Genomic DNA, 12032 nt, shown 5'->3' on the forward strand with positions numbered 1-12032 from the left:
GAGAGAAATTAAGCTATTGACAACAGTTGAGGATCGGATTTACATGGAGCCTGTCCCCCCTCCAAAAGGCTTTGTATTATGGTTTCTTCCATCAAGAGAGACATATTACAATACAATTCTTTGTGTTCCTTCAATACTAGCTAGTGCAATGAAGATGGAAACTTCAAGCACTAAGCAAAACACTTATAAAACACAATATCAATTCACTCAAGGTCTCACCCAAGACCTCACACACCTTCGAAGATGGTGAGAGCTAGCGGGGTATGAGAGTAGATTGAGAGGAAGAAGGATTAGTCTTACGAGAAAGATGTACATCTCCTCACATAATCACTCATATTAGCATAGCTTAGCTAAGTAATTAGCATGGTAGAGGAGATGAGCATGCATTGAAGCTTGGCTCTTGGTTGGATTTGCATCACAAAGCCAAGAATTGTTGGTGTAGGCTTCCCTTCTCACAAGCTTGGAGTAGGTGATAAGCTTTCCATTAAAGCTTGAGAAGGAGAGAGAGAGAGAGAGTCTTCTTACTCCACACATGGACTAGTGTGAGTGTGTATTCAATAATGCCTTTTAAAAAATCAGCCCCCTCTCTCTCTTGGTCGACCCCTCTTGCTATTTGCTCATGCTCACACCCTATTGGCCCACCCCAAGCTTAGCCAATGAAATTTAAGCAGCATAAGTGATAGCCTTCTAACATGTGTCCCCCTTTCCCCTTTTGTGAGAGCTTTAGGTAATTAATCAATGCAACGAAACTCTCATTGGACCCCTTTGGAGACTGTCCAATAGTCTTCTAGAGAGCTTAATTCTTATTGGTTCTTTTATTAAGTGTTTTTAAATTAATTAAACTAGATTAACTCTAGCTTAATTCTCATTGGTCCACCTCCATGGTCATCCAATAGGATTGGAGTACACCTTGTGGGCATATGGGCTAGGGAGCTGACATGTGTCCCTCTTTCCCTTTTGTGTAAAGGAGCTTGTGAGTGTGTGTGTGTGTGTGTGTTTCTCTCTCATCTCCTACTTCTAGGGCTCACCCCCTCCTATGTAGGGATGCATGAAGACTTTTTGAGCACACACAAAGCATCCAATTTTCCTAGGCTTTTGACCTTTGGACACAACCTTTGAATTTTGAACTTAGCATTTTGGAAGTCTTAATGGGCCGAACCTTAGGGTCTTTTTAAGCCCATTGTTGCACCTTGCTCTTTTGGAGATGGCCCCCCCTTTGGATCCCTATTGTAGCCGGTCTGCCAGCTTAACCTATATTCTAGCTTTTTCTCCCTTGCCACTTCCCCATATTAAATGATCAGTTTAACATGAGAAAATCGTTTAAGAGAATTATATATTAGTTATTATGACAGTGTGTGCGTGTGTGTGGAGCCAATGCAGGGAGTGCATGGTAGGCCATGTCCTCTCTCTCTCTCTCTCTCTCTCTCTCTCTCTCTCTCTCTCTCTCTCTCTCTCTCTCTCTCTCTCTCTCTCTCTCTCTCTCTCTCCCCCCCCCCCCCCGCGCTTGGCACCAGTAGCTATAATGTGCGAGTGTGTGGCCGCGTGCATCACCATCTATTAGCACCGTCAATGCTTTTACCCGTGTCAGTAACAAGGGTGGTGTTGTACTATTGCATCATCGTCTATAAGCACCGAGAAGACGGCATCAATGCTTTTGTCCGCATTAGCAACAAGGGTGGTACTTAGCAGCCATAGACGGTGTGTGCTATACTGCTGCATGGATTCTCTCTCTCTCTCTCTCTCTCTCTCTCTCTCTCTCTCTCTCTCTCTCTCTCTCTCTCTCTGTGTGGTTCGCCTGCTAGTGCCAACCAGAGAGAGAGAGAGAGAGAGAGAGAGAGAGAGAGAGAGAGAGAGAGAGAGAGAGACTCCAAAAGGCTTTGTATTATAGTACAATACTTTGTGTTCCTTCAATAGCTTGCTGGTGCAATGAAGATGGAAGCTTCAAGCACCAAGCTCACTTGTAAAACACAACATCAATTTCCTCACGATTTCAGACCCAAGACCTCACACACCTTCGAAGATGGTGAGAGCTAGCGGGGTGTCAGAGTAGATCTAGAGGAAGAAGAAGTATTCTTACGAGAAAGAAGTATTTCTCCTCACATAATCACCCCTAATAGCTTAGCATAGCTTAATAATCAGCATGGTAGAGGAGATGAGCATGCATTGGAGCTTGGCTCTTGGTTGGATTTGCATCACAAAGCCAAGAGTTGTTAGTGTAGGCCTCCCTTCTCACAAGCTTGGAGTAGATGATGAGCTTTCCATTAAAGCTTGAGAAGGAGATAGTCTTCTTTACTTCACACATGAGTTTGTGTGAGTGTGTGTGTGATAATCCCTTGCAAAAGTCAGCCCCCCCTCTCTCTTGGTCGACCCCTCTTGCTATTTCCTCTTGTTGGCCCCTCATTGGCTCATGCCAAGCAAGCCAATAGGAAATAAGAGGTCAAATGGAGAGCCTTGTGACAAGTGTCCCTCTTTCCCCTTTAGTGAGAGCTTAAGTAATTTAATTAATTTTTATTTAAATTCCCATTGGACCTTTCAGTCTTCTGGCCAATAGTAATTAATCAAGCCATTGGGCTACTTAATTCTCATTGGACCCCTTGGCAGGCTGTCCAATAGTCTTTTAGGGAACTTAATTTTCATTGTTTCTTTTATCAAGTGTTTTCAAATTAATTAGACTTAATTTACTCTAGCCTAATTCTCATTGGTCCACCTCTATGGCCATCCAATAGAATTTGAATGGGAATTGGGGGCAACTGGGCTAGGAACCTGACATGTGTCCACTATGCCCTTTGTGTAAAGGGAGCTAGGGTGTGTGTGTGTGTGTGTGTTTCTGTCACTTCTTCTGTGTCTTCCCCTACCTTTGGGGCTTGCCCCCTCCTTGATAGGGATTTTGGAAGACTTTTGAGTCTTCCCACAAGCATCCAAATTTTCCAAACATTTACCAATCGAATGTTTAATTGAAATTTTGAAACCTTAGCTTTTGGAAACCTTGATGGGCTGAACCTTAGGGTCTTTATAGCACCATTAATGCACATTGCTCTTTTGCAGATTGTCCCCCTTTGATACCTATTTTCCCTCCTTTGGATCCCTACTGAGACCGGTCAACCAGCCAAATCAATATTCTAGCTTTTTCTCCCCTGGTACTTTCACATATTAAATGATCATTTTAACATGAGAAAATCGTTTAGGAGAATTAGATATTAGTTATTATGACATTACCTCTCTCTTGAAATCATAGTTGTCCTTGACTATGAGGTAGAGAAGATAAAGCCTAGTCATTAGTCCGTTTGCTAGCGGGTAGAGGATCCCTATTTTACCCTACGACACCGTTCCAGAATGGATGACTAATCCATTTGGCCCTTAAGAGCCTTAGCTTCCGCAAGCATGTATGCGCATCAGTCCTATAAATCTTCTATATTAGAGTGACAAGCTCTACTTGGTGTTCGGCAGACGTCGTCTTCGCTAATATGATTCTAAGCATGCATACTTCTTAACATTTGTGCACAATAAAGAAAAAGAGAGTCTTATAAGACAAAAACCTTGTTTATTTAAACATATTTACGTTTGCTTACTCTAGAGAAGCATTGTAAGCATTGACAAGGTTTAGGTTATCCTTTAATTGTATGCCTTGCATCCATCTAGCATCTTCAAAAGGATAGTTCTTAAACTTAATAAGATATCATTGGATAATCTTACCGCCTCTCAATACCTTGTCTTCATGTCACATAATGGACTCGAGCTACAACACCTCTTCTTGGTCCTCAATCTTCGTCGGGTCTTCGATAATTGGTTCTTGAGGTGGCTCTCCTTTGTAAGGCTTTAGTAGGCTCACATGGAAAGCATTGTGTATGAGCCAATGACTGGGCAACTTGAGTTGATAGGCCATCTCATTGATTGGCCTAAGAATCTGAAAGGGACCATAGTACCTTTTTGCTAACTTAGCATAGTACTTTTGGTGTCCTGTAGGATTCTTGCCGGTAGTGTGCCTTAATCGAGCGTTGGGAAATTTGAGTAAGACCCAATCATTTTCTTTAAAGGCTTGGGCTCTTTTGTGCTTATTAGCAGCAACCTTTTGCCTTTGCTATGAGATAAAGATAGCATCCTTAATCTTTCGGAAAGATTCTTGTAGGTCTCGGCTGTACTCATCTGTAGCGAAGATATTCCCATGAAGCTTGAGTAGCAAGGGACTTTTTTATCTTCCCTCTATGACCTCAAAAGGTGCTTTTCCCGTGGAAGTATGTACAGTGTTATTTTAAGCATACTCCACTAAGGGTAAGTACTTCTCTCATTGGGACTTTTGATCTACTTCTGTGACATAAGCTTTTAGTAGATCAAGAATGGTTAGGTTATCTATTTCACTTTGGCCATCTGTTTGGGGATGATAGGCCAAAAAGAAGTTTAGCCTTGTACCTAAATTCTCAAAGAGACCCTTCCAAAAATTACTGGTCATTCTAGGATCTCTATCCGACACTATGGACATTGGCAAGCCATGGTACTTGAAGATTTGTGATATAAAGAGGGTTGCCATTTGATGGGCTTTGATAGTCTTTTTGGCAGGTATGAAATGTGCTTGTTGGTTAAACCTTTCTACTATCGTCCATATTCCTATATTCCCATGGATAGACTTAGGCAATCCAAAGATAAAATCCATGGATATGCTCTCCCATGGTGAATTAGGGATTGGCAAAGATTGAAGCAATCCAAGTTGCTTCCTCTATCGAACTTCGTATTTTGGCATACCACACATTTTGAAACATACTCTTGTATGTTTGCTTTCATGGTAGGCCAATAGAAATATGTTTCTATCCCTTTTAGGGTAGACTAAGTCCCTCTATGCCCCGCATAAGGAGGAGCATGAGATTCATACATTACTTTCTCACGTAGTGAGTTAGTAACGCATAGTCTATTGCCATAGATAAGATAACCATCTTGTAGGGTAAATGGTTCTTCTTTCTTCCCTAGTGCAAGGGCTGAAATCACATCTCTAAAATCAGGATCAATAGCATACTCATCTATCATAGAAGATAGACCATTGTGAGTTGCTATGGATACTACATTCACTCTCGATCGTCTTGAGAGTGCATCGGCTACTTGATTATGCTTGCCAACAACGTGAGCAATATGAAAATGAAATTGCGAAAGGAAATTTTCCCACCTCATTTGTTTGCCGGAGAGCTTAGTCTACGTCAGGAAGTACTTAAGGCTTTGGTGATCCGTCAACAGAATGAAAGGAGTCCCAGTAAATAGTGCTTCCACGAGTCTAGAGCATATAGAACTGCTAAGAGTTCCTTCTCATATATGCCTAGAGCTTGCTCAACAGGGTCGACCCTTTGAATTTCATAGGCTATGGCATGCCCTTCTTAGAGAAAAACAGCTCCAAGGCAATCACCACAAGCATCACATTGGACATCAAATTGCTTTGAGAGATTGGACATGTAAGCATAGGTTGAGAAATAAGCTTCTCTTTAAGCTTTTCAAAAGCATTGTTCTCCTTGGTGGACCATATATACCTAACGTTTTTCTTTGTTAGGTCATGTAATGGTCCCTTGATTTGTGAGAATTTTTCTATGAAGCCGTTAACCCTCACGGCTCACGGACACCCTATCACCTATGACAGACGTTGTAACCTACGGCGGACGTTGTATTATTTACTTGTAGAGTCAGGTACCGGGCTTGTCGGTCCAATAGGAAAAGGGTAAGAGTGATCGTCGATGAGAGGTGCACTCTAACTGGAACATTCAAGGGATTAGTTGGCTAAGCATGGGCGCCCAAGTGTGAATGGGGTGAGCTCATATAAAAGTCAACTAAACCTAAAATTCACTCATTCTCTCATTTGTGCAATAGAAGAGTGCTCTTGCTCCATCTCCATCTCCATCTTCTGCTTCTTCACCTCCTTGTGTGTGTGTGTATGTGAGAGAGAGAGAGAGAGAGAGAGAGAGAGTGCGATCGAGCATTGCAGCGGCACGACGGCGGTGAAGTGGTTGAGCGCGACGTAGCGGCGTTTCCTTCTTCTTCGCGGCGAGGAATCCTCCACGGCAGGAGCATAGAGCGGTGAGTGACACACCATTGCCCTCTTTTGAGCTTACTAGTTAAGCTAGTTGTGTGCTTGGAGCCATCTGTGGCTCGCACACAGTGTTAGGCAAGTCCCTTGCTTTGACAGTGCGGCAAGGAACACACATTTTGGCACCACTGCCGGGGAATCGCCCTGCACTAAGCCCAAGAGGCACTTTGTGCTTCTCCTATGAGTTGTTTGTAGTAGGAAAGAAGAGGAAGAGGAAGAGGATGAGTTATTTTTCTGCATTTTTCTGCAAGTTGTTAATTTCTGTATTGTCTGCAAGTGCTGTGATTTCTGCATAATGTTGTGTTTTCTGTTTGCACACAGTCTTTGCACAATTAGTAGTCGTTAGCTTGTTCGCAGTGAATGAATAAGTAGGTAGACAGTTAGCAATTTCTGTTTGCACACAGTCTGTACACAGTTTTCTGTCAAGGTTTGCCTGCACACAGTCTTTGCACAGTAAGGTAGTGAGAGAGGAAGTAGGTGGACAATTAGCACATTGTCAGTAAGCAGTTAGCAGAGTGGTTAACAGATTAGTTAGTGGTTAGCAGCACTGTTAGTAAGTAGATAAGGTAGTGATCTGTTGACAGAGAGGTTAGGTAGGTGTTGACAGTGTGTGTGGCCAAGAAAGGGTCACCTAAACCGCGCGCGGTCGTCGCCTCAAAAAAAAAAAACCGAAAATATTTAAGAGTGAGTGACTGGGGGGCTACACTAAAATTTTGATCGGGATCGGGATCATTTTCCCAAGCCCAAGCTCAAGCCCAGGCCCAGGCCCAGGCCTCAGTCCTCAGTCTTATGATATATACTAGAATCACTCTTATATATATATATATATACCCTACCCCCTCAAGAGGGAATGAGAGCATGTGGGGCAAGTCCTCCACTCTCCTCCCTTCTCTTCCCACTTGCACCCTTAGACTTTCTAATTTGGGCCTAGTTCCCTACTAAAAATTGACGGTTTTAGGAATTCTGAGGGCATAAAGTGACCAAACGGAGGGCTGTAAAGCACGGCACGTCCCTTTGATCGAGACGCTCATTTTGAGCTATCATACGTTCTATTCTATAGCTGGGTCAGAAAAAAAGGACCAAAAAATCAAAAAATAAATAAATAAGAAAAGACTTAGGTTGCAAAACACCCAAAATTACTATTGAGCAGCCTTCACGGGCACTCACTGACACTTCTAGGGGATCCAAGTCATATGAACCTACGCTCTGGACGAGTGTTAGAGCACGAGCATATTGGTAGTGCCTCCATTTACGCGGGCGCCCATTATTCCTCCACCCTAGGTTCTGGACCTTCGGACGGGACTCAAGGTAGCGCGACCCAAGATCCTCATATCGCGTCTAGTGATTCTTCCTTTGACTACGAAGTCATGGAGGGGTATCCTACACCAAACCCTGATAGTTCAAGTCAAGACATGCATGCCATGGGCCTACGGCCCGGGTCCAACGTGTTTAGCCGCTTAAAAGAGACCCTTAGTAGAGCTACTCGCTCCGAACATGCGGTTAATAAATAAATGAAGGGAGTGGGGAAGTAAATTCGTCATTCATGCCTAAAATAGACCCTGTGCTTCTTGAGAGTGTGCATGTGAATGTTCCATCCACTGCACCTCCTGATCCTTTAGGACTATCTCCCTCTGAGGTTTTACTACCCGATGGTAGGAGTCTTGCCGAAGTACAAGAGATCGAACGCTATATGCAAGCAACAAGGGAGAGGGAAATTGAGAACCTACGAAGGCTAGAACAAAGTCAAGCCCTGAAAGCAAAGGCTCCTATGACAACAATCATGCCAGCCGAGCAACCAAGTGCTCCCAAGGTAGCAGTCACGGAGGGGCAAGCGATGGGGAGCAATAATGCTTCCACTTCGAGGGAAACCTCCAGCACGCCAGGCCTAGATGGGATATTCCTAAACGAAAATTGGGAGTATGACCTACAAGCAGAAGCTTTAACTGATCGGTACACAGGACACACCTATCATGTGGGTTGGTTAGATGTTCTACAATCCACATCGGGTGCTACTAGCATAGATGAGCAACAACAGAAAGTCTGTGATGTCCTCCATAGGATTGTCGAGTTAGAAAGACAGAACACAGGGATCAACATGCCTTCAACAATCCTAATGAGATTCTTGGATACGGGAAAGGCCAACCAACCAACCCTATCACAAATGGAGACTCCCTCAGTGAGCCCCATTGATCCTCCATATGTTGTTTCTCCAGGAGCCTCAGTACAATCTGAGCCCACAAGTGGCAGCTTTACCTTCCCAGATCTAGCTCATCTTTCTCTTAATGACACTACGGCTACCATGCATATCCCAGTGGTGAGCATTACAAGAAGTACACCATGGACTTCATTTGTTAACATTGCGTCGATGCCTAGTAGCACAGTGCCCCCAACTATACCTACATGTATGTATCAATCATGTGCACCTATCGTACCTCAGCCTCATGTAGCTCCTACACCTCCGATTATTCCAAGAGCTTACAATCCACAATGGCATTATCCAAGCTCTTATACAAGTGGAGCCATGCCATTTAATAATAACATGCTATATTAGGCACCCCCTATGCCTAGGGCCACGCCTGTAAACTTTGGACCACCCTCTGACACACCACCATATGAAATATGGGACCCAAGAGCCGCGCGTATGCCAAGGCCAAGGCCAACTCCCATCTCACATGTGGTTCTAGGAGCACATACACCCATTATACCTGCTCAAATAGGATATTTGGCAACATTTTCTCAAACTATCGGTCGCTCTATTGCGGAAAACATGCGTAGTGCACCTGATAGAGAGCCTAGGAGCAAGGCAGTTCAAGTAGCTAAGCTCACACAGAAATTCAGTGGAGACGGAGATGCTAGAAAGCATATGGAAGTCTTTGAACATGTGTGCGATTCCTTGGAAGAGCCCAATGAGCTACATAAGTGTAAGGCTTTGAGTTTGACCCTAAGCGGAAAGGCTGGAGATTGGTATAGAACCTTAAGAGTAGAAGAGAAAACGATCTACTCTACTCTTAGGAGACTGTTCTTAAAAGAATACATACGAGAGGGAGTACTTTGGGGTGTAGCCTCTCAGCTCCAGAAAGCCCAACGAGAAGAAGGTGAATCCGTGAGAGACTTCATTAGTCGCCTAAAGAATTTGAATTCTCGATGCAATCCAAACAAGCAATTCAAAAACAACCAATTGCTCGATAGATTCATTAGGGGACTACGACATGAAAGTATCTATAATGGCCTAGTCATTAGAGGTATCACTACTTGGGAAGCAGTCACCATGAATGCAATCCAATTGGAGGATAATTTAATGATTGCAGGAGAAAGAGTGTCTGCCGAGCCAAAGTCTAGTAGCTCGCAAGCGTCAGGGCATGAGCCAATGAAGATAAAGCCAATCGTGAAAGAGAAAATGATATCTGAGATGACTCTGGCAGATCTCACCAAGGCCATTTAAGAAAGCCTTAGGGGTAATCGTGCTCCACAAAACACTCATATGTATCCAAGAAGGGAGCAACAATGGTGCTCAATTTGCTTGGGCCCACATACTACGAGTGAATGCCCTACTTTCAGAGTAAAGTTTAACGGGACTTGTAACGCGTGTGGTAGGTATGGCCATCAAGCGAAGGATTGCCTAATGCTTAAACGCATCATGGAAAATAGACCGCCTATAGCTTGGGCAGACTCACCTCGAGTTCCTGCATTGATGCCTACCCCACCCATGGAGCAACAATTGCCATTACAGCACATGGTCCCTAGAACCCAAAATGTGGTCCAAACCACACCGTTTCCACCTCCAGTGCTAGGACCGCAACCCCCTCATCCAAGAATTACACCTATGAACCAAATAGGTTGCGAGTCATCTAGTACTTATGTAGATTGCGAAGAGGACATAGACTCTAGTATCACCTATGGAGTCGACATGCTTGAGGAGTGTCCCATGCACTATATGGAAGACCATTGGGGACAAATCAAACTGGTATATCAAGCTACTGCGCTAGCAGCAAGAGGCCAAAACATTAATAGTTTTGCCAGGAGACCACCTCTTCAGTTCTACGAATGTGGTGGACCACATCGAGTAGCTGAGTGCCCCATTAGAATGCAAAATAATGTTGCACTAATGCAAACAAGTCCAGGGAGTGCATTGGCAATGCCAATACTCACTTGTAATCGTTGTGGCATAGATCATTTGATCGCACAGTGTCCTAACAATCCAAACGCGGCGAAAATCACACCATTGAACTTAATAGAGATTGTTGATGGGACACCACCAACTATAAACATAGCACCAGTGAATGCACTCACACGGTCGATGCTCCAAAAGCAAAATTACATCCTCGAAGAGAGAGATGCTGCATCCATTGGCCGAGCGAGAAAGAAGAAAACACGAAGAAAGAAATCCCTTAATGCTTCTAGCTCAAAACCTAGTTCAAAGACTAACATAGGGATAGGAGAGGATCCCGTGTATATGAATGACCCTGAGGATGACTCAGATTCGATAGAGACCACGGAGACCAAAACTGTTACTACAAAGGAAAAAGCCAGTGAGGAGGATCACGAGAGGGAATTACGACGAACACCAAAAGAGTATTCAAAGTTAAACCACCCAGTTGTGAACCCCCAAGATAAGCCACGAGAGACAAAAAATGAGGATTGGAAGAGAAAGATTGGAACCTATCCAAACCCAACAGTGGAAATTGAACGAGTCCAACAACTGAGGGGTTTGGTGGAAGAAACTCAACGAACATTAGAACCTGAACCCAAACATATGCATATGTCGGACACAGTGTTTCCCACACAAGTTCAACCTCACAAGAACTACAGGCCGTTAGCTATACCTAGTATCATTCGGAAAGAGAGTGAGGGTAGGACATCTGAAAGTGGACACACACCTTTCCTACTAGAGAGAATGTTTGGTGAGGGAATGCCCGACCCCCTTGAGGAAGTGGAGATTCCATCTTCACCATTCTCTTGTCAGGGTCCTACGTCCCACAAGATGCCATTAAATGTTGCCAAATTGATGGATTTCATGTCTTCAGAAGTTAGAACCACCATCATGTCCAAACTATATAAAGACCCCAAGCTAGTCTCAGCTCTTCGAGCCTTCCTCAATGGAGAATTACAGGCCGGATTACCGCAGTTTGCACATATGAACAAACCTGACTCGGTAATGAATGATGAGGAACATTTAGCACCACCATCTAACCTAGCGGGACATGAATCTGTAATTGAAATACCCGTTAACAAGTTGGGACAATACTTTGAAGGTGATGAATCTAATGCTACTTTACCAATCACTACTAAAGGATTAACTGTAAAGGGGGTCCTTGACGGTGGTGCGGGAGTCAGCATGGTGACAAAGAGTTGTTGGGAGTCTATGGGGCGACCTCACCTTGAAGCCACAAGCGTAGTGGTAAAAATGGCTAATGGATCTATTGTTACGCCTATTGGAATGCTAAAGGATCTCAGGATCAAGGTCTTGGGACACAAGGTAAGGCAGACTTTCATTGCTATGGATTTTTCCAAGCATCCTATGTCATTTGAGATGATCTTAGGGCGTCCATTCATGAGGGAAGCAAAAATGGTGCATGACTGGTCCAAAAACCACGTCTACTTACAGTTTCAAGACTCTGTCATTCGAGTTGATCTTTTAAGTGGTCGAACGCATCCTCTAGGAAATAAATTCATCATTGATAATCGATCAGACACAACAATTCACTCAGCTCCATTACAGTATTGTTACAGGTGTAACGAAGACACGGATATTGGGGAGAACTCTCCTTATATGGATATCCTACCCTGAATGGCTGAGTCAGACAATGTCGATTGGGTGCACCTAGCGGCAACTATAGATACATGGGGAGCTAGAGGAACAACTTGGGTAACACCAGATGGGGAAGAGATACCACACATTGCACCAGTAAACATGTTAGGTGTAGCGCATGTAACATCCGATGATAAGAAAGAGGCACACCTACCTGAGAGTGAA

This window comes from Adiantum capillus-veneris, chromosome 15 (assembly GCF_014529385.1).
Source record: "Adiantum capillus-veneris isolate H3 chromosome 15, ASM1452938v2, whole genome shotgun sequence".
Lineage (NCBI taxonomy): Eukaryota > Viridiplantae > Streptophyta > Polypodiopsida > Polypodiales > Pteridaceae > Adiantum > Adiantum capillus-veneris.